Raw genomic sequence first — 24,296 nt, forward strand, 5'->3', positions numbered from 1 at the left:
CAAACGCAGTATTTCGGGTGTGCTACAGCGATGCGTTACACCTGGAGAGGGAAGGATAATCCTGAAGGACGTGCACGAGGGAATATGTGGTCATCACGCGAGCAGTCGAGCTATTGCTGCCAAGGTTTTTCGAGCTGGATTTTACTGGTTAACAGCAATTGAGGATGCAAAGGAGATAGTACGAACTTGTGACGCGTGCCAGAGATTTGCCGCAAAACCTCACTCTCCGGCAGCGAGGACTGATGCCAATACCATTGTCTTGGCCCTTTGCTCAATGGGGCCTCGACATGGTGGGGAAATTACATAAAGCTTCGCCAGGAGGATACGAGTATATGCTCGTCGCTGTCGACAAATTTACCAAGTGGATACAAGCCAAGCCAATAAATTCACCAGATGCAGCATCAGCAATAAAATTCGTGAAGGGCATTGTTTTTCGGTTTGGAGTACCTCACAGCATCGTCACGGACAATGGCAGCAACTTCACATCTAAGGAATTCAAGGCGTACTGTGTAGAGGTAGGTATCAAATTGCATTTCGCGTCAGTTGCGCATCCTCAAACTAATGGCCAAGTCGAAAAAGCCAATGGTATCATCTGCAATGGTATCAAGAAGCGCTTGTTAAGGGCCACTGGAAAAAGCTCGAAATACTTGGCCAGAGGAGCTGCCGAGTGTATTATGGAGCATCCGAACAACACCAAATACAGCGACACAGGAGACTGCGTTTTTTCTGGTCCATGGAGCGAGAGGCGAACTGCCGATAGAAATAGAGCACGACTCTCCTAGAGTCACGGAGTACAATGAAGAAGTTTCCAGGAGAGCATTGGAAGACGACGTTGACGCACTCGACGAAGCTCGAGACGAAGTATTGTCAAGGGTAACTAAATATCAGCAGGACCTGAAGAACTACCACAGTCGACGTTTGCGACCAAGATCCTTTCAAGTTGGAGACCTGGTTCTGCGACTCAATCAAGAACGTACTAAAAAACTCGAGTCGCCATGGCTTGGCCCTTACGTCGTCCCAGAAGTCATCGAAGGAGGAGCATACAGGATCAAGGATAAGAAGACAGGGGTTCCCGAGAAAAACCCCTGGAACGTGGCGCAGCTAAGGCGTTTTTACGCTTAGTGTCGAAATATAGTCCTCCTTGTAAAAATACAATGTACTGAAACGCCCGCGAGTTTTCAGACGCACTCTTTTCCTTTTTCGGGGCACCGAGTGGGGCCGGGAAAGGTTTTTAATGAGGCGGGCTCACGGTGCTGCAATAAATAAAGATAGTGGAGATACATATCTTTTTTGTCGACATGCTCGGGGGCTTACACCTCGAAGTTACAACATATACAGAACATAGATGAATCTAACTGGCAAGAAATATTTCGCCTTGGTATCAAATACCTCGCCAAATAAAAAGAAGGTACAAAATAGCAATCAGCAAAAGAACAAAATACTCGGGGGGCTCGTACCCGCAAATATAGTATATTCAATAAAAATTTGGGAGCCTTGGTTTACAACCTCGCATACACAACAAAGAGATTTACCACCGAAACACTCGGGGGCTTGAGGAAGAAAAATAGAAATATTTCCTAACTTTACAATATAGTATATGTTTGCAACACTACGGGACGCCATTTCAGAGAAAAACCGTCAGGTTAAAAGAAAAAGAAAGTCAATTGCGGCTCAGTATATTATCTATGGCCATCCGTCTAGTATTTGCAGTACGAGTACTATGTTCAGCATAGCTGCCCCTTTCGAAGAACTCAGAGTCCATCCGAAGAAGTTCATCCATCATATCCTCTGCAACAGGAGTCACATGATCATCGATTTTGCTGACATCCCTTTTCCTTTTCGCCATCTTGGCTAAGCACTTGGTAACAATTTGGCTCATGTCAAACTTGGGATAGCAGATCTTGATCATCATCATAGCAAACCTGGCACCGGCAAATAGTTGGGCTCGCACAAAGTGATGGATACGAGGAGCATCTTGAAACTTTTCCAACAAACCAAGAATAGTGTCGGGTGCCTCGTTTCGAGGAAATAGCGTCTTGTAAACCAGGGTCAACGTTCTGGTGCAAAAATCAAGGAAGTCTTGAACTTGACAAGCGCGGTCTTGAAACCTGACAATCTGTCGGGTACGTTCTGGAGTAGCCCAGAAAAGAGAACCGTGGTCGAGAGAAAGGTTAACAAGGAGGTTCGTCCTGGTGTTCACCCTTTCATCCTCAGCAGCAGCATCGATAAAGGAGCCTATTTGGCGACAACATAAGAATCTCAAAAAAGGAAATAGCGAGAAAACGGGAATCGCGGTTTGCAAGAGCATACCTGACATATCTGCACTGGCTTCAATCATCAAATCAAGCATAAAATTTTCTCGAGTGGTCGCTTTTGCAGCTTCAGTAACGGCGGTTTCCTTGGCAGCTATGGCATCTTGAGCTTGTTGAAGCGCAATTTTCTCCCTCTCGGATGATTTTCGAGATTGTTCCATCATCATAAGCGATTGTTTCTTCATAGACTGGAGTTGGTGGCGAAGTTCTTCCAAGTCTTCTGCTGAATTTTTACCCAAAAATTTTTCAGCACGCTCGACAGTAACAGGAACCTTCTTCGAACGGGACGACGCAGATAAAACATCGGAAGGATGAGGAGTTGCAGTGTAGTTGTCAAAAATCAACTGGAAATAAAAGATTCAATATCAATCATGAAGCAAAGATAGATTTCCATTTCATTCTCGAAGTATATACATCGATATTACAAAAGAAGGGTTCCTAATGGACTATGGAAGTAGTCGTTGCCAAAACTACTAGAGCAACAGCATCAGAAGAAAAAAGAAAGGGAAAAGAAAGGATGGTCTACTTGACCTCCGGCTTGGACGTGCTTGGAGCAGGAGTTGGTTTAACACCAAGGAAGGAAAGAATTGGTTCGGAGGGAGGCTTGGCAGCTTTAATCAGAGATTGCCATTCCTTTGTTTCCATCTCCCTTATATTGCCAACCTTGGTCCAATCGACGTTTTGTTGACTATCCGCAATCAATGCAATAGTGCCTTCCACGCCAACCATCAGGCCCTCTTGACGAAGTTTGAGCCCAAGATCTTGCGGCACGTTGAACGCCTTGGCAAGAGCGACGAAGGTGTTGGGCTCCTCTTTCTTCGGGAAGAAGTAGGGGAAAAGTTTCGACAGACCGGCCTCAGCGGCAGCAAGGCCGTCACGTGCTTCATCCCCATGAATTTCAAGAGTCAGCGCGTCGAGCAGTTCGTCGCCTTCAGGACCATCCACCTCATAGTCTTGATGAGTTCTCCCTGAAGACAAAACAAAGAATAGCTCGTAAATGACATGCTCGGAAAATGTGAAGTAACCCGAGAAAAACAACAGGGATCAAAGCACTTACTAACAAAACGTCGACTCTGCGATTCTAGGCGACTGAGGATCTCTGTTTCTCGAGCAGATTGCTGTTGTATATTCTCGCTCAAAGTTTTCTCTGCGTCATGAAGCCTCTTCCGAAGATCTTCAAAGCAAGCAGCATCTGCCTTCGCCTTCTCAGCATCGGCCTTGGCCTTCTTGGCATCTGCTTCAGCCTTCTTCCGAGCTTTTTCACTTTGCTCCAATATTTTAGCAAGTGCATCAACACGTTGGTTGGCTTCCGCAAGATTTTCTGCCAACATAGTCAAAACCAATCAAGACGACAACAAAAAAAGGAGAGATCAGCTGCGGGTCAGAAGGAGTAGCAAAATTTTACCTTTAGCTTTGCTAGCGTATTCACGGTACCCGACAAATTGGGCACCGATGCGGATGAGTTCCTTAATCAAAGGCTAATATAGAAAGATGGAGAAAGAAAGTGTCAATATAGTAAAGAGCTTGACAGCATAAAACACAAACAAGGCAAACGAAAAAAGTCGAGAGCATCAAAAAAAGAAACCTGGCACAAAAGAGAGAAGGGACTTACATCATCCAAAAGAGGAGTCGAGGAACCACCCAATTGTAAGGTAGGTTCCGTGACTAATTCAACCCCTGCCCTTTTTGGTGAAGAGACACGGGGGCTTCCAGGAGGAGTAGGTGATACGTCCCAAACGTATCTATAATTTCTTATGTTCCATGCTACTTTTATGATGATACTCACATGTTTTATACACATTATATGTCATTATTATGCATTTTCCGGCACTAACCTATTGACGAGATGCCGAAGATGCGATTCTTTGTTTTCTGCTGTTTTTGGTTTCGAAATCCTAGTAAGGAAATATTCTCGGAATTGGACGAAATCAACGCCCAGGGTCCTATTTTTGCACGAAGCTTCCAGAAGTCCGAGGGAGAGACGGAGTGGGGCCACGAGGTGGCCAGACACTAGGGCGGCGCGGCCTGGGCCTTGGCCACGCCGGCCTGTTGTGTGGGCCCCTCGTGACGCCCCTTGACCTGCCCTTCCGCCTACTTAAAGCCTCAGTCGCGAAACCCCCAGTACCGAGAGCCACGATACGGAAAACCTTCCAGAGACGCCGCCGCCGCCAATCCCATCTCGGAGGATTCAGGAGATCGCCTCCGGCACCCTGCCGGAGAGGGGAATCATCTCCCGGAGGTCTCTTCATCGCCATGATCGCCTCCGGATCGATGTGTGAGTAGTTCACCCCTGGACTATGGGTCCATAGCAGTAGCTAGATGGTCATCTTCTCCTCATTGTGCTATCGTGTTAGATCTTGTGAGCTGCCTATCATGATCAAGATCATCTATTTGTAATCCTTCATGTTGTGTTTGTTGGGATCCGATGAATATTGAATACTATGTCAAGTTGATTATCAATTTATCATATATGTTATTTATGTTCTTGCATGCTCTCCGTTGCTAGTAGAGGCTCCGGCCAAGTTGATACTTGTGACTCCAAGAGGGAGTATTTATGCTCGATAGTGGGTTCATGCCTCCATTAAATGCGGGACGAGTGACGAGAAAGTTCTAAGGTTGTGGATGTGCTGTTGCCACTAGGGATAAAACATCGATGCTTTGTCTAAGGATATTTGTGTTGATTACATTACGCACCATACTTAATGCAATTGTCTCGTTGTTTACAACTTAATACCGGAGGGGGTTCGGATGATAACTCTGAAGGTGGACATTTTAGGCATAGATGCATGCTTGGATAGCGGTCTATGTACTTTGTCGTAATTCCCTGATTAAATCTCATAGTACTCATCATGATATATGTATGTGCATTGTTATGCCTTCTTTATTTGTCAATTGCCCAACTGTAATTTGTTCACCCAACATCTGCTATCTTATGGGAGAGACACCACTAGTGATCGATGGACCCCGGTCCTATTCTTTACATCTGAAATACAAACTGCTGCAATTGTTCTTTACTGTTCTTTGCAAACAAACATCATCATCCATACTATACATCTAATCCTTTGTTTACAGCAAGCCGGTGAGATTGACAACCTCGCTGTTACGTTGGGGCAAAGTTCTGTGATTGTGTTGTGCAGGTTCCACGTTGGCGCCGGAATCCCTGGTGTTGCGCCGCACTACACTCCTCCGCCATCAACCTTCAACGTTCTTCTTGGCTCCTCCTGGTTCGATAAACCTTGGTTTCTTTCTGAGGGAAAACTTGCTACTGTACGCATCACACCTTCCTCTTGGGGTTCCCAACGGACGTGTCGACTTCACGCATCATGCTATTTTTCTGGCGCCGTTGCCGGGGAACTGAAGAAAAGTTACACCACAAAGATTTCTAACTCCCACGTCAACTACACGCCAGCAGCTATTTTTCTGGCGCCGTTGCCGGGGAGATCAAGACACGCTGCAAGGGGAGTCTCCACTTCCAATCTCTTTACTTTGTTTTTGTCTTTCTTTATTTTATTTACTTCTTTGTTTGTTCTTATATCAAAAACACACAAAAAATTAGTTGCTAGTTTTACTTTATTTACTGTCTTACTCTCTATATCAAAAACACAAAAAAATTAGTTACTTGCATTTTTACTTCTGTTATCATGTCTAGCTCTGCACCTGTTACTTCTTAACCTGAGGAATTAATCTTCACTTTTAAACAAGGGGATGAGGAGAGTTTTAAAGATGCTTGGTCCAGAATTTTTGATTCTTATCGTAAAGCTGAACCTCAAATGACTCTAAGTTTGCTCCTTAGTAACTTTTATTTTGGGCTTATGATTCGCTATAGATATGCCTTGGATGCTTGTAGTGGGAGGAGATTTCCTTCATTGCGATGGGGATCAAGCTTTTAATGCAATAAAAAAATTGGTTGCATCACATAGTTCAGCTAATAACTTTGATTCAGCTCTTATTAGCATTTATAATAGATTAAACACTCTTGAGACAAGTGCATCTTGCTTGAAAGAAAATTATAGTTATGTTCGTAACCGTCTTGATCAAGTTTTGGTGAACTCTGAACCTTCAACATGGGACCCTACTATTAAAGTTGTTATAGGTGGTGAAACTTTTCATGCCAATTGTGATATTATGTCTGAATTTTGCCTTATGCCTAAGAGTATTTATGAATCTTTGACACTTTGGGGACTCGTTGAAGGGGGAGAAGGAATAACTCTCATTGATAACTCTATTATAATTCCTAAGGGGATAGCCGAGGGTGTGCATACAACCATTCTTGGAAGAACAATATCCACTGATTATCTTGTTATTGATTGTGTAGGAACAGGACAAATCACACTCGGAAGATCCCTGCTGAAACTATTGGGAGCAGTCATAGATGTGGGAGAAGGCACCCTAAAATTCACCTCTACACCAGGAGGTAGACATGTATTCCCTAAATCAAAGGGTAAGAAAAAGAATAAGAAAGGTAGGCGTAATGCCCGAGGTAATGCTTCATCTCTTGACAATACTTGATACACACTTTCTGCGCCTAGCTGAAAGGCGTTAAAGAAAAGCGCTTATGGGAGACAACCCATTATTTTACTTCTGCACTTTATTTTATATTTGAGTCTTGGAAGTTGTTTACTACTGTAGCAACCTCTCCTTATCTTTATTTTAATGCATTGTTGTGCCAAGTAAAGTCTTTGATAGTAAAGCCAATACTAGATTTGGATTGCTGCGCAGGAACAGATTTCTTCCTGTAACGAATTTGGGCAGTAGTCCCTGTAGCAAAATCAAAAAAATCTGCCAATTTACGTGCGTGATCCTCAGATATGTACGCAACTTTCATTCAATTTGGGCATTTTCATCTGAGCAATTCTGGTGCCACTTTAAAATTCGTCTTTACAAACTGTTCTGTTTTGACAGATTCTGCCTTTTATTTCGCATTGCCTGTTTTGCTATGTTAGATGGATTTCTTTGTTCCATTAACTTTCAGTAGCTTTGAGAAATGTCCAGAAGTGTTAAGAATGATTATGTCACCTCTGAATATATGAATTATGCACTGACCCTCTAATGAGTTTGTTTCGAGTTTGGTGTGGAGGAAGTTTTCAAGGGTCAAGAGAGGAGGATGATACAATATGATCAAGAAGAGTGAAAAGTCAAAGCTTGGGGATGCCCCCGTGGTTCATCCCTGCATATTTTAAGAAGACTCAAGCATCTAAGCTTGGGGATGCCCAAGGCATCCCTTCTTCATCGACAACTTATCAGGTTCCTCTAGTGAAACTATATTTTTATTCCGTCACATCTTATGTGCTTTACTTGGAGCATCTGTTTGTTTTTGTTTTTGTTTTTGTTTTTGTTTGAATAAATCGGATCCTAGCATTCTTTGTTTGGGAGAGAGACACGCTCCGCTGTTTCGTATGAACACATATGTTCTTAGCTTCATCTTTAATGTTCATTGCGAAATTTGAACTACTTCATTCATTGTTATATGGTTGGAAACGGAAAATGCCGCATGTGGTAAATGGTATAATGTCTTGAATAATTTGATACTTGGCAATTGTTGTGCTCATATAGATCATGTTTAAGCTCTTGCATCATGTACCTTGTACTCATTAATGAATAACTACATAGAGCTTGTTAAAATTTGGTTTGCATGATTGATCTCTAGAGTCTAGATATTTTCACGGTTGAGGTGTTTGAACAACAAGGAGACAATGTAAAGTCTTATAATAGCTACAATATGTTCATATGTGAGCTTTGCTGCACCTTTTATACTTGAGTTTGCTTCAAACAACCTTGCTAGCCTAGCCTTGTATTGAGAGGAATTCTTCTCGTGCATCCAAATCCTTGAACCAATTACTATGCCATTTGTGTCCACCATACCTACCTACCACATGGTATTTCTCCGCCATTACAAAGTAAATTACTTGAGTGCTACCTTTAAAATTTCTATTCTTTACCTTTGCAATATATAGCTCATGGGACAAATAGTTTAAAAACTATCGTGGTGAAGAATATGTACTTATGTGTTTTATTTCTTAATAAGTTGCTTGTTGAGCGGTAACCATGTTTTCTGGGGACGCCATCAACTCTTTTACCTTTGTTGAATATCATGTGAGTTGCTATGCATGTTCGTCTTGTCCGAAGTAAGGGCGGTTTTCACAATCAAATGGTTTGAGTATGCATACTGTTAGAGAAGAACATTGGGCCGCTAACTAAAGCCATGATTCATGGTGGAAGTTTCGGTGTGGACAGCTAATCCTCAATCTCTTATGAGAATATTAACTCGTTGTTGAATGCTTATGCATTAAAGAGGAGTCCATTATCTGTTGTCTATGTTGTCCCGGTATGGATGTCTAAGTTGAGAATAATCAAAAGCGAGAAATCCAATGCGAGCTTTCTCCTTAGACCTTTGTACGAGGCGGCATAGAGGTACCCCTTTGTGACACTTGGTTGAAACATATGCTATGCAATGATAATCCGTGTTAATCCAAGCTAATTAGGACAAGGTGCGAGCACTATTAGTATACTATGCATGAGGCTTGCAACTTATAAGATATCTTATACATAACACATATGCTTTGTTACTACCGTTGACAAAATTGTTTCTTGTTTTCAAAATGAAAAGCTCTAGCACAAATATAGTAATCAATGCTTCCCTCTGCAAAGGGCCTATCTTCTACTTTATTGTTGAGTTAGTTTGCCTATTCTTTCTATCTTAGAAGCAAACACTTGTATCAACTGTGTGCATTGATTCTTACATGTTTACTTATTGCACCTGTTATATTGCTTTGTGTTGACAATTATCCATGAGATAAACATGTTGAAGTTGAAAGCAACCGCTGAAACTTTATCTTCCTTTGTGTTGCTTCAATGCCTTTACTTTGAACTTATTGCTTTATGAGTAACTCTTATGCAAGTCTTATTGATGCTTGTCTTGAAAGTATTATTCATGAAAAGTCTTTGTTATATGATTCATTAGTTTACTCATTATCTTCATCATTGCTTCGAATCGCTGCATTCATCTCATATGCTTTACAATAGTATGATCAAGATTATGATAGCATGTCACTTCAGAAATTATCTTTGTTATCGTTTACCTACTCGAGGGCGAGTTGGAACTAAGCTTGGGGATGCTTGATACGTCCCAAACGTATCTATAATTTCTTATGTTCCATGCTACTTTTATGATGATACTCACATGTTTTATACATATTATATGTCATTATTATGCATTTTCCGGCACTAACCTATTGACGAGATGCCGAAGAGCTAGTTGCTGTTTTCTGCTGTTTTTGGTTTCAGAAATCCTAGTAAGGAAATATTCTCGGAATTGGACAAAATCAACGCCCAGGGTCCTATTTTTGCACGAAGCTTCCAGAAGTCCGAGGGAGAGACGAAGCGGGGCCACGAGGTGGCCAGACACTAGGGCGGCGTGGCCTGGGCCTTGGCCGCGCCGTCCTGTTGTGTGGGCCCCTCATGACGCCCCTTGACCTGCCCTTCCGCCTACTTAAAGCCTCCGTCGCGAAACCCCCAGTACCGAGAGCCACGATACGGAAAACCTTCCAGAGACGCCGCCGCCGCCAATCCCATCTCGGGGGATTCAGGAGATCGCCTCCGGCACCCTGCCGGAGAGGGGAATCATCTCCCGGAGGTCTCTTCATCGCCATGATCGATGTGTGAGTAGCTCACCCCTGGACTATGGGTCCATAGAAGTAGCTAGATGATCGTCTTCTCCTCATTGTGCTATCATGTTAGATGTTGTGAGCTGCCTATCATGATCAAGATCATCTATTTGTAATCCTTCATGTTGTGTTTGTTGGGATCCGATGAATATTGAATACTATGTCAAGTTGATTATCAATCTATCATATATGTTATTTATGTTCTTGCATGCTCTCCGTTGCTAGTAGAGGCTCTGGCCAAGTTGATACTTGTGACTCCAAGAGGGAGTATTTATGCTCGATAGTGGGTTCATGCCTCCATTAAATCCGGGACAGTGACAGAAAGTTCTAAGGTTGTGGATGTGCTGTTGCCACTAGGGATAAAACATCGATGCTTTGTCTAAGGATATTTGTGTTGATTACATTACGCACCATACTTAATGTAATTGTCTGTTGTTTACAACTTAATACTGGAGGGGGTTCGGATGATAACCTGAAGGTGGACTTTTTAGGCATAGATGCATGCTCGGATAGCGGTCTATGTACTTTGTCGTAATGCCCCGATTAAATCTCATAGTACTCATCATGATATATGTATGTGCATTGTTATGCCTTCTTTATTTGTCAATTGCCCAACTGTAATTTGTTCACCCAACATCTGCTATCTTATGGGAGAGACACCACTAGTGATCTCGTGGACCCCGGTCCTATTCTTTACATCTGAAATACAAACTGCCGCAATTGTTCTTTACTGTTCTTTGCAAACAAACATCATCATCCACACTATACATCTAATCCTTTGTTTACAGCAAGCCGGTGAGATTGACAACCTCGATGTTACGTTGGGGCAAAGTTCTGTGATTGTGTTGTGCACCGGAATCCCTGGTGTTGCGCCGCACTACACTCCTCCGCCATCAACCTTCAACGTGCTTCTTGGCTCCTCCTGGTTCGATAAACCTTGGTTTCTTTCTGAGGGAAAACTTGCTACTGTACGCATCACACCTTCCTCTTGGGGTTCCCAACGGACGTGTCGACTGCACGCATCAGTAGGCAGTTGGATGTTTTGTTGAGGAGGCGAAGATTCTTCTCCTTCAACATGCACCTCCGAGACAACTAAAGTACGCGACGTACTCATTCGAGTAGTCGCGTCAATAGCTGGCGTTTCTTCCTCGTCACCACTACAAAAAATGGCGACAGTATAAGGAGCAAGATAGACAAAAATTGACAGGAGTAAAACGTTAAGAAGCAAGGGGTCACTTACGAGCTGACGAGGGCATCTTCGTATGGATTGAAAATTGCCTTCTTTTCTGAAGGACCAATTTCTTCGGCTTTGGAGGTGCCGGAATCTTCGATATCCTCCCTTTTCCTCTTGTTCCTTGGAGAAACAGCAGGTGGAAGGGAGTGTGTCGAGGAAGTAGCCTCAGATTCAGCATCTTTTTTCAGAAGAAGCCGCGGATTTGTGAGAACCTGCAACTTCACTTTCAGGGCGCGAGGTACCTTAGTTGTCATCATCGACAACGGTACGACCGTCAACTTCTCCACCCTCAGGAAGAGGAGGAAGAGAAGTGAGAGAGGGATGGTTCTGAGAAAAAGAAAGAATGTCAATAAAAAGAAAGAGTGTCGATAAAAAGAACGGCGTTATGCAGAGAATCCAACAAGATAGTAGTCGACACAAAATAAAAACTCGAGGAGACAATTTAGCAACCGAAAGGAACAATTACCTCGGGAAGGGGATTGGCGCCACTGTATGGCGCAACGCGGCAAGAAGTAGGAATGCTGTCCTTCTTGCTAAGCTCGGAAATCCTTCGGATCAGCTTCTCTAAGTCTTTCACAGGAAGTTATTTGGAGAGCCTTTAGACATCCTTGTCACCGGTGTACATCCAAAGGGGATTTTTGCGAGCTTGCAAAGGTTGCACTCTAATCCTAAGGAAATAGGCAGTGATTTGGATACCCGATAATTCCTTGCCACGGGTGTTCTGAAGCTCACGTATGCGAGTCATCAGTGCCTCTGTCGCCGATTTCTCTTCTTCGGTAGCTTCAGCGTCCCAGGATCGGCGGCGAAGAATCTTGGCCCTTCCATCAAAGGGAGCAATGTTGTACTCCACTGAATCGGAGCTTTCTTCGTGCACATAGAGCCATCTCTTTCGCCATCCTTGTACTGAGTCGGGCAATTTGACGTCGAAATATTCGACGTCAGGACGGACGCAGATCACAACGCCGCCAATGTTATAGGCGACGCCATGGGAGCCGTTACGGCGACAGAAGAAAATGCGTTTCCATAGAGCCCAGTTAGGCTGGACTCCAAGGAAAGCTTCGCAAAGCGTGATAAAGATGGAGATGTGGAGGATGGAGTTGGGAGTGAGATGATGCAGTTGCAATCCGTACATAAAAAGCAATCCCCTTAAGAAATTGTGAATGGGGGCAGAAAGACCACGGATGAGGTGGTCGACGAAACTGACCCGATATTCCATTGGAGGAGTTGGATAGCTTTCTTCACTGGGAAAGCGAAGCGCACCCTCTTTCGTGCTGATCCCCAACCTCTTCAGCAGGTTGATGTCTTGAGGGGAAATTCTGGATCTCTCCCACTCCGTGTTCCCTAGATCTTCAGTTACCATCCTCGACTCAGGTGTGCTATGCTTCGTGAGCTTGCGTGGAGGCATCAATGAGCTTGGTGGCGAAGGGTGTGCGAATGGTTGGGCGTTTGGAGCAATGAGAGCAGTGGAGAATCTTGGAGAGGAGAAGCAGAGATGCGGCGCGAGCGAAAGGGTTAGAGGAGGAAGATGATGCCTCTATATAGAGGTGCGTTGAACGGACGCGCCGTTGGATTGAGAATTTGCGGAACAGATGATGTACACGTGGACAAGGGGTAAAAAGTAATTTCATATAGACAAGAAAGCACAGCGGTTACAGTACGTGCGCCAGGAAAAGCGGAGGACGTGTGTTCCCCACTTGCATGACGTGTCAAATTGACAGGATTTCTAGGCCCACAAGGCAGAGAGATAAGCGGTTCTCGCATTTTCCCGATACATTGATCGTGGCTATGATCAGCAGTGATGTCACCTTGGTAAAAGAAACTCTCGGCTATGAAGCTTTGCAAGAACGGCGACACCAGAAGACTATGGTTTATCTCGAAGAGCCTTTGAACAAATACAAGTATTTGCTCAAATGCTCGGGGGCTACTTTGGAAAAAAGAAACATTTCTATATGACAAAATAGAAATGGCGGGAGCCTATGACCAAACGCAAGCATTTGTTCATAGCCTCGGGGGCTACTCCCATCGGGAGCGCTGTTCGCGCACCCGATAGATATGAAACCTCGAGAAAGAAAGACAATATAGCGACATGAGGCATTAGAATGTTGAGCCTACAACCAAGCACAAGTCCTTGGTTGTAGCCTCGGGGGCTACTCCCATCGGGAACGCTGTTCGCGTGCCCGATGAAATTATTAAAAAAAAGAGAAGAAGAAGAGAAGAGAGAAAGAAAGAAAGAAATGAGTATATTTCGAGTTATACTAATAACTCTACATATACTCCCATCGGGAAGGCAATATAAGTCATACATTGACTCGATAAAATGTGCTATTCCAGCAGCCGAATAAGCACTCGACAATATATTCTCAGAACGCCAAAGTTGCGAACAATTTCTGAATGCCGCAAAACTTTGCGAAGGTAAGACCCCGGATCCGTTACGTGTGGCGTGGCGCCGTCTCTCGACGTCGGTTTGCTACTTTTTTCCGTATCGACGGATACGAAGAAAAATCCTAACGGACGCGTTAGGTACCCGATAAATATGGCTGGGACTCGACAGAATGGTAAGACCTTAAGCGGCACCTGTCGAAGTTTACACCGGTATCCCGAGATCATGTCCGGGGACGTGATTTTGAAGTAGGTTTTTGCGGATTGCCACTATAGCAGTTAACTAGTACCTGATCCGTCAGATGAACTAGCCCCAACTACCATTATCCCTGTACAATATAGAAATTCGTATGCAAAGATATGTGGTAAAGTTTAGAGTTACTGAATAAATATAAAGGTGGATATTTTCCTTGACTCTGCGATTCAAGCAAAATCTCGGGGGCTACTAACATAGGCATACCCAATGGGCCTGCCATGGATGGTACCCGGGGTTTACTGAAGGCCCATGACCCGAAGAATAAGAAGATTCGGAAGCCCAAGATACTATTAAGGAAAGCTAGAGTTGTAATAGGAGTGATCGTTTGTAATTTTGCGGGATGGGTTAGAAACCCTCCCGGACTCTGTAAACTTGTGAATCACGAATCCCTCGGCTCCACCTCCTATATAAGGGGGAGTCGAGGGACAAAGAAAGGATCGAATCATTGTTTTCACAAACCCTAGTTCTTACATTGTCGAGTACTTTTCGGCTGAAACCTTCGAGATCTACTTGCCCTCTACATCCAACGAAACCCTAGTCTACTACTTGTAGGCATTGACAAGTTAATCCCTTGTCACTAGCCTCTTCTTCAATTCCTGAAAACTTGCTTCACATGCCTCCGTCCAAGCAAACTTCTTCTCTTTCTTCAACAACTCAGTCATTGGTTTTGCAATCTTGGAGAAATTCTCAATGAATCTCCTATAGTAGCCTACAAATCCCAGGAAGCTACGAATTTCTCCAACATTCTTGGGTGGTTCCCATTCTGTTACAGCTGCTACCTTGGATGGATCAACAGCAATCCCTTCCTTGGATATAATGTGTCCGAGAAAACCTACTTCACTGAGCCAGAACTCGCATTTACTAAACTTGGCATATAGCTGATGTTCTCGAAGTTTCTCCAAGATCAGGCGAAGGTGTTTCTCATGCTCCTCTTTGATCTTTGAATAGATAAGTATGTCGTCAATGAAGACTACGACAAACTTGTCAAGGAATTCCATGAACACTTTGTTCATCATATTCATGAATTACGAGGGGGCATTGGTTAAGCCGAAAGGCATCACCGTGTACTCATCGAACCATATCTAGTGACAAAGGCTGTCTTGGGGATGTCGTGCTCTCTAATATTGAGTTGAAAATATCCAGACCGAAGGTCGATCTTGGAAAACACACTAGCTCCAACCAACTGATCGAAAAGATCATTGATTCTGGGTAGGGGTATTTGTTCTTGATGGTGACTTCATTTAGCGAACGGTAATCCATAACCAAACGCTGGCTCTTGTCCTTCTTCTCGACAAACAGGACAGGCGCTCCCCACGGAGACGAACTCTCCCTAATGAAACCTTTTCCTAACTGCTCCTTTAGCTGTTTCTTGAGCTTCTTAAACTCATCGGTAGCCATGGGATAAGGTCTCTTTGCTATAGGGCCTGTGCCCGGAAGTAATTCTATAAGAAAATCCACATCTCTATCCAGGGGCATTCCTGGTAACTCCTCCAGAAAGACATCAGGGTATTCCTTAACTATGTGCACCTGGTCTAGGCTAACCCCCTTAAGATTGTTTAACCTTAGATCTCCAAAGTCCAATCGGGATTTGTACCTAATTCTTTTCCCTTCAGGGGTGGTGAGAGTGATTGATTTAGTTACCCAATCGATAACTCCCCTATAGGTTGTCATCCGGTCCATTCCAAGAATGACATCCAGTTCTTGTGATTCTAGGATCACTAAGTGTGCGAGGAATTTATAGGGGCCAATTTCTAAAATCAATTCTCGGCATCCCGAATTGACTATCATTTCACCACCAGGGGACCTTACTTTAATTATCTTCCCTATTGATTCCGAAGCTATTTTATTTTTATTCACAAAAGCTCTTGATATGAATGAATGCGATGCACCGGTATCGAATAAAAATAATGCTGTAATTGAGTTGAGTGGAAACATACCCATCACAGCGTCAGGTTCATTCATCACTTCCTCCACATTGAGGTGGTTTGCCTGCCCCTTCTGGAATGGATTTGGTTTGGGGGCTTCAACGAGTTTATTGTCCGGACAGTTAGTGGCATAGTGTCCAGTCTTCTTACACTTGAAGCATGTGACGGTGGACATGTCCCTCCCGTCCTCTGATTTGTGACGGTGTTGACCATTGTTCCCATTGTGGTTACTATGGGAATGATTTCCCCTGAATCCTCCATTGAACTTATGTCCATTGTGATTGTTGCCATTCCCCTTGCTGAAATGACCATTATGCTTGTGTGAGTCGTGACTTCCACTTCCCTCATGAGAATGGTGCTTCTTGGGGAACGGCTCACTGTGGTTCTTATTGCTGAACTTCCTCTTGCGATTCTCTTCCTTCTTGATACTATTGTCCAGGGTGATGGCTTGATCAAGCAGGGACTGGTAGCTGGGAGCATAAGCCACTGACAATGGAATCTTCAGTTCGCCTTTAAGTCCATTGAGGAACTTTTCCTTCCGCTTAGCATCAGTGTCAATGTCTTCTGGGGCATACCTTGCCAAGGTACAAAAGTCATCCATGTATTCCTTCAGAGTTCTCCCTCCCTGTCTCAGACTGCGGAATTCATCTCTCTTGAGATTCATAATGCCCGAGGAGATATGGGCAGTACAGAATCCCTCCTTGAATGTTTCCCAATCTAAGTCATATATAGGATGGGTAAGTTGATAAGTCTCCCACCACATTGCAGCAGGTCCTTCCAGCAGATGAGCGGTGAACCTAATCTTCTCAGCCTCGGTGCACTCACAGGTGACTAAGTCCTTGCTGACAGAACGAAGCCAGTCATCAGCTACAATTGGTTCAGTGGCACTGGAGAACTTAGCTGGTAGGAATCTCAGGAATCTGGCGAGTCTATCCACTGGGGGTGGGGGTGGTGGTGGAGGTGGCGGTGGTTGTGGAGGTGGTGGTGGTGGATTGTTGTTGTTGTTCTGGGTGGTTTGGATGAACTGGGTCATCATCTGCATGAGCTGTGCCTGAGCTGTCATCATCTGATTCAGTGCGTCCTGAGTTGGGTCACGTCTTGGCGGCATCTTGTAACATCCCAAATTTCAATAAAAAGAAAGAAGAAGAATTCCAGAGATCAAAATTTCAAACCAACAAAAACTTTTCTTTTGCATATAGTACCCAGCATAGGACTTGTGCATTTGAGTGATATGCCATGATGGTAGTTAATATGTGTTTGTGCTATGCTCTAAAACCCTAAGGTGATCATGTGAAAATCACCAACCAAATAAATCCAAAAGAGAAAGAAATCAAATAAAAGAAAAACCCTAAAACCCTCACATATGCTCTATGGCATTTTTTATAAATTTTGACCCTGGACCAATTTGGTCTTCACAATTAGTTGAATAATGTTACTAAACACTTATTACAACTTTTGGAATCAAAGAATCACAAATCAAATGGTTTTCAAATACAAAACTTGCTCACATATGATAATGGCCAAATCTGCCAATTATAGTCTGATCACCACTTTGAGCCCTTGCAATTCGAAATTTTTAAACTAAACTTTGTCAACTCTTTGCACCTCATCCAAGTCAACATCAAGGTGAACACTTTTTTGTAAAGATCACCATGCCAAATTATTTCTAGATCAATAGCTATGCTCATCCAAAGTTGCAACTTTTTATTAAGTTCAACAATCTCACACTTGTCAATTTTGGCAATTCTTTGAATTCGAAAATTCCACCACCACACTCCATCACCTCTGGTCATTTCTAACTAAATGAAATACTCACAACTCAACACTTGCAACCATGTGAATTGAATCAAATTTAAACAAAATTCACAAATAGCATCTATGTGACTATTTGACACTATTTGCTATAGTGATCTACTCTAACCCTAACTACCCCATTTGCACCCTACTGGTTCCCCTGCCCCCTCTAATCATCAATGCCAAATAGAAACCCTAAGAGAGAGGAGGAGCAAAGCTAGGGCATGGCCATGCCGGCCATGTCACCACCCCGACGCACCTCCCCTCTTCTCCTTCGTCGCCACCACTGGCCACCGTGCCAAATGCTGCCACCTCGCTCTCCTACGACGCCCTAGCATCGCCACAGCCTCGGACGTCGACGACAGCAGCCGGAGATCGCGCGCCCAGATCGACACGGCCATGCCGCTCGCGTCGCGCGCAGACGCGCACTGGCCACGTGCAACCTCACCGCCTCGAGCACTCCCTGGACCCCCTGTGAGCGGGTTGAGGACCTGCGTGACACCGCGACGCCGCCAGACACGCGCGCAGCCCAGACCCGTGCCCGCCGCTGCCGGGGACGGTGACAAGATCCCGTGGACGCCGCCGCCAGACACGGACGCAATGCGTCACACATAGACGCCGCCCGACCGTGCCGTTGCTACCTACAGATTCGCCTGGACGAGGAGAACGTCGTAGCACCCTTGCCTAGCCCAACAGCTCGCCGGAGGAGCCGCGCCATTGTCGACCGCATCACTGCCCCGCAACCCTCACTCAAATCCTATAAATAGCGAGTCCCTGGAAGCAACGGAGCACACCACCTTGTTCCCCACCCTTCACTGCCTCTCCACCACCCCACCACTCACTCAATCATCGCCGGAGCTGCTCCAATTTGAAGATCGGAGCCGCCAGTACCTGGAGATCGCCGCCGTTGATTGGAGCCGTTCCAGGAGGAGCCGCCGGTACCAGGAGCTTCGCCGTCGTCCACAACGTCATCGAGCATACTGCCAAGCCTTGCTGGAGCCACGGTTAGCCCGCCAACCCCCTAGTGCCCGCCGCGCCAGTGAGCTCTTCTCGCCGGCGACGACGATGAACGAGCGCCGTTGGATTAGATTCTAATCCAACGCCTCTGTTTAAAACGTACCGCTTCGGTAGCGCTGAGTCGCTGACGCTTGGACCCCACCCTGTCAGCGCGCCGCGTGTCTGTGGACCGTGGTGGGCTGGACTGGGCCGTTTTAATTCGAATCTGGCCCAGTTTCTTTTCCCGCTGGCCCTATTAATTCAAACTCCTTTTTAAATATTTCCAAATAATTTCAATACTTCCCAAACTTTGAAAATCAATAGATTCAGATTGGCTTAACCAAATTCAATGAACTTTATATGGTTGGAAACCTACTAAAAAGATCTACGACATGCCACTGGTCTCACCTTGAGATCTGTTGTAGAAATAATGTGACAAAAAGAACAAGCCAGGGACTTTTGCACATTCAAATAAATCTTAAAAAACAACCAAAATAGATATTTAGTTAATTCCAACTCCAGTAGCTCACATTTGACTTACACTAATTGTTTCTGCAAGAAAATGGTGTGGTCACTTTGCATGATCATGCCTTAGTTTAATTAGTGGACAATATGGCTATTTTCTCTAAGTGATATTGTCCAAAACTATTATGCAAATTATATGAGGTGTTATACTTCATTTAAATCTTGTCCCAAATGAATTCATGTGATGTTTGGACCCCTGGCCAAACTCACCTATATGAAATACTTGGAGATTTAAATCATTTGTAGAATTGATAAATAGTATGAGGTGGTCTACCTCATTTAAATCATTTTCTCAAATGATGATAATGAATGGTTGACTTAGGTCAATATAAATTCATGTATGATTGTTTGAGAAATTAAATCTTAAGAAGATTTCAATGAGAGGAAATTATTTCTCAAGAACAATATGGAAACTATCATTTACATATGTAATGAGAGGAAATTATTTTTCCTCAAGTAACACAACCAATGCACCCAAATTGAATTACTTGTGTGCTTAGAATAGTTGTGTGCATATATGTGATGTTTGGAATAGCCATTGAATTAGTGAGTGATTATACTCGTATTCAAATTTAGACGCTAGCACCGGAGAATACCAAGAGGAGGAAGGATTCTACCAAGAGGAGGAGGAGGAGCCCCTTGAGAACTATCAAGGCAAGCTAATATTCTTGCAAGTGCAAAGCCCCTTGGGGCATGGCACCATGATTCTTACCTTTCTTACCATAAGCCTATCCCAAGTTTCTACCTTACAAAGCTTTACTTGTTTATTCAAAGAGTTGCTTTTATAGTTAACTTTGGTCAAAGTTAAAGGAGGTTACTAGAGTAGAAAAGTGAGTCTCAAACTAGCCAAGCAAGATTAGCACCCCTCATGATTAGTGCTAGTGCTAAATATTAAAACTTGACTACTCTAGATGGGAACATATGACTTTGAAACAAGTTTGAAACCTTGGAATGATGAAGTCATTTCATTGAATGATTTTTGAAGGTGAATATGACCAAGAGAAGATGGTGATTTTTGATATAAAGCTGATGTTGGTTTGAATGCGATACCTTTCCAATACTGAGTACCCCCACAATACCTGATTATGGGTAGGGCTTAACTGGAAGTTTATGCATCTTAGTATGGGTTCCCTCTCGAACACACATCATAGGGGTTATGCCGAGGCTGCCTCCGTGGTTGAGAAATGATGTGAATTGAGGTGAATTGTACGGCCAAGCCCTGTGCGGTTCCTGGGTTGACGAGCTGGTCTTCACCGGGAGGCCAAGCTCATGGGGAGAGGTGCTCATACTAGGATTTGTAAGTGAATGGTTATGGTTGATGATCCGCGTACCGTGTTACGATGATTCGGGGTAATCCCGACGGATGAAATCAAATGTTGTGGCACAAGTGTGCAACCTCTGCAGAGTGTAAATCTATTCGAATAGCCGTGTCCACGGTTACGGACGGTTGGAAAGGCCATACTGTGTCCAATGTCAAATCTTTTGAAAATGTTGGTGAAATGAATGGTGAATTGGTGACTTGACTTTGAATCGCAACAATGTTGTGGGAATGACACTAATGTTCCCACTTGAGTTAGTCTAGCACTTGAATAAGTTTTCTCAAATACTTATGAACCAAAATTGGCTTTATGCAAATAAACTAGAGCTTAGCACCCTTTACTAGAAATGTCTAGCACTTACACTAGTATTAGTTTGCAAGTACTTGAAGTACTTACGGCTTTGTCCCTGGCTATTCAAATGGCCAGAGTATGAAGATGAACAGAACTACCAAGGAGATGACCAGCAGGACGCCTACGACAACTAGGAGTCTTCCGACGTCAAACGTTGGCCTGTGGACTAGAGAGTCCTTGTATCTTACGCTTCCGCTATGAACTTGTGTTTGTTCGTTGATCAATAGATCAACTATTTGTGTAATATGGATCATGTGATTCAAGTTGTAAGACAATATGGTTTGTAATAAATGATGACTATGATATTCAGCTATTATGCCTCGCAACAACAATATTCCTGGGATTGCGATGAATGGCATAATAGGCATCCGGACTTAAAAATCCGGGTGTTGACACATCTGATATAGTTTTAGCATAGATAAGAACAAGATAGATAGATCTGGGAAGTAAAGTTTCCTACCCATGCACAAACAAGTCACACAACCAAACAAAAACATTGAAAACCAGAAATTCAAATTTTACTTAAACTTATTGAGTTTCGAAAATACGACTAAGATATATTGTACCACCTTACATCAAATAGTAGGACGATACAAAAGAGCGTAATGAATTACAAGTCTCATGGTAGGCATCTAACGACTAAGTACTAGACGCTGGCACGAACAAATTGCTGTACTCGAAGGCCTTCATGCGTTTCCTGGGAGCAGGGTTTCTATTGGACGGACTATCTTCCGAAGATGTGAGCTCTGAGAGGGACTCCTTCAACTTCGCATTCTCCAGCTTTAGCGCTTCCATCTCCTTCATCAGTTCTTCCGTCTTCTTGGCCTTAGCATTCCTGTTTTCAATTGTCATCACCAACGTCTTCTGGAGTATCTCCGTCCAAACATCGCTGCAAAACAGTTTCTCCTCCATCTTCAATGGATCCTCGAGAAGTTCTATGCACTGTTCTAATGCCAGTCTCTGATCATCCAGCTCTTCAGCAATATCTCGAGCATTGATGGCGTGTAACTCACACGTTCGTTGGGAACCCCAAGAGGAAGGTATGATGCGCACAGCAGCAAGTTTTCCCTCAGAAAGAAACCAAGGTTTATCGAACTAGGAGGAGCCAAGAAGCACGTTGAAGGTTGATGGCGGCGGGATGTAGTGCGGCGCAACACCAGGGATTCCGGCGCCAACGTGGAACCTGCACAACACAACCAAAGTACTTTGCCCCAACGAAACAGTGAGGTTGTCAATCTCACCGGCTTGCTCGTAACAAAGGATTAGATGTATAGTGTGGATGATGATTGTTTGCGGAGAACGAGTAAAGAACAAGTATTGCGACAGATTTGTATTTCGAGTATAAAAGAATGGACCGGGGTCCACAGTTCACTAGAGGTGTCTCTCCCATAAGATAGCATGTTGGGTGAACAAATTACAGTCGGGCAATTGACAAATAGAGAGGGCATAACAATGCACATACATGACATGATGAATATATTGAGATTTAATTGGGCATTACGACAAAGTACATAGACTGCTATCCATCATGCATCTATGCCTAAAAAGTCCACCTTCAGGTTATCATCCGAACCCCTTCCAGTATTAAGTTGCAAAACAACAGACAATTGCATTAAGTATGGTGCGTAATGTAATCAATAACTACATCCTCGGACATAGCATCAATGTTTTATCCCTAGTGGCAACAGTACATCCATAACCTTAGAGGTTTCCGTCACTCCCTGCATTCACGGAGACATGAACCCACTATCGAGCATAAATACTCCCTCTTGGAGTTAAGAGCAAAAACTTGGCCGAGCCTCTACTAATAATGGAGAGCATGCAAGATCATAAACAACACATAGGTAATAGATTGATAATCAACATAACATAGTATTCTCTATCCATCGGATACCGACAAACACAACATATAGAATTACGTATAGATGATCTTGATCATGTTAGGCAGCTCACAAGATCCGACAATGAAGCACATGAGGAGAAGACAACCATCTAGCTACTGCTATGGACCCATAGTCCAGGGGTGAACTACTCACTCATCACTCCGGAGGCGACCATGGCGGTGAAGAGTCCTCCGGGAGATGAATCCCTCTCCCGGCAGGGTGCCGGAGGTGATCTCCGTAATCCCCCGAGATGGGATTGGCGGCAGCGGCGTCACAGTAAGGTTTTCCGTATCGTGGCTCTCGGTACTGGGGGTTTCGCGACGAAGGCTTTAAGTAGGCGGAAGGGCAACGCGGGGGGCCACACGAGGGCCCCACACACCAGGCCGGCGCGGCCAAGGGCCAGGCCGCGCCGCCCTAGCGTGTCGGCACCTCGTGGCCCCACTTCCTTTCCCCCTCGGTCTTCTGGAAGCTTCGTGCAAAAATAGGACCCTGGGCGTTGATTTCGTCCAATTCCGAGAATATTTCCTTTGTAGGATTTCTGAAACGAAAAACAGTAGAAAACAGCAACTGGCTCTTCGGCATCTCGTTAATAGGTTAGTGCCGGAAAATGCATAAATACGACATATAATGTGTATAAAACATGTAGATATCATCAATAATGTGGCATGGAACATAAGAAATTATCGATACGTCGGAGACGTATCAAGCATCCCCAAGCTTAGTTCTGCTCGTCCCGAGCAGGTAAACGATAACAAAGATAATTTCTGGAGTGACATGCCATCATAACCTTGATCATACTATTGTAAACATATGTAATGAATGCAGCGATCAAAACAATGGTAATGACATGAGTAAACAAATGAATCATAAAGCAAAGACTTTTCATGAATAGTACTTAAAGACAAGCATCAATAAGTCTTGCATAAGAGTTAACTCATAACGAAATAAATCAAAGTAAAGGTATTGAAGCAACACACAAGAAGATTAAGTTTCAGCGGTTGCTTTCAACTTGTAACATGTGTATCTCATGGATAATTGTCAACATAGAGTAATATAACAAGTGCAATATGCAAGTATGTAGGAATCAATGCACAGTTCACACAAGTGTTTGCTTCTTGAGGTGGAGAGAAATAGGTGAACTGACTCAACATAAAAGTAAAAGAAAGGTCCTTCACAGAGGAAAAGCATCGATTGATATATTTGTGCTAGAGCTTTTATTTTGAAAACAAGAAGCAATTTTGTCAACGGTAGTAATAAAGCATATGTATTATGTAAATTATATCTTACAAGTTGCAAGCCTCATGCATAGTATACTAATAGTGCCCGCACCTTGTCCTAATTAGCTTGGACTACCGGGATCATCGCAATACACATGTTTTAACCAAGTGTCACAAAGGGGTACCTCCATGCCGCTTGTACAAAGGTCTAAGGAGAAAGCTCGCATTTTGGATTTCTCGCTTTTGATTATTCTCAACTTAGACATCCATACCGGGACAACGAGATAATGGACTCCTCTTTAATGCATAAGCATGTAGCAACAATTAGTGTTCTCATATGAGATTGAGGATATATGTCCAAAACTGAAACTTCCACCATGATTCATGGCTTTAGTTAGCGGCCCAATGTTCTTCTCTAACAATATGCATGCTCTAACCATT

Source organism: Lolium rigidum, chromosome 6 (genome assembly GCF_022539505.1).
Source record: "Lolium rigidum isolate FL_2022 chromosome 6, APGP_CSIRO_Lrig_0.1, whole genome shotgun sequence".
In the NCBI taxonomy this organism is placed as follows: Eukaryota; Viridiplantae; Streptophyta; class Magnoliopsida; order Poales; family Poaceae; genus Lolium; species Lolium rigidum.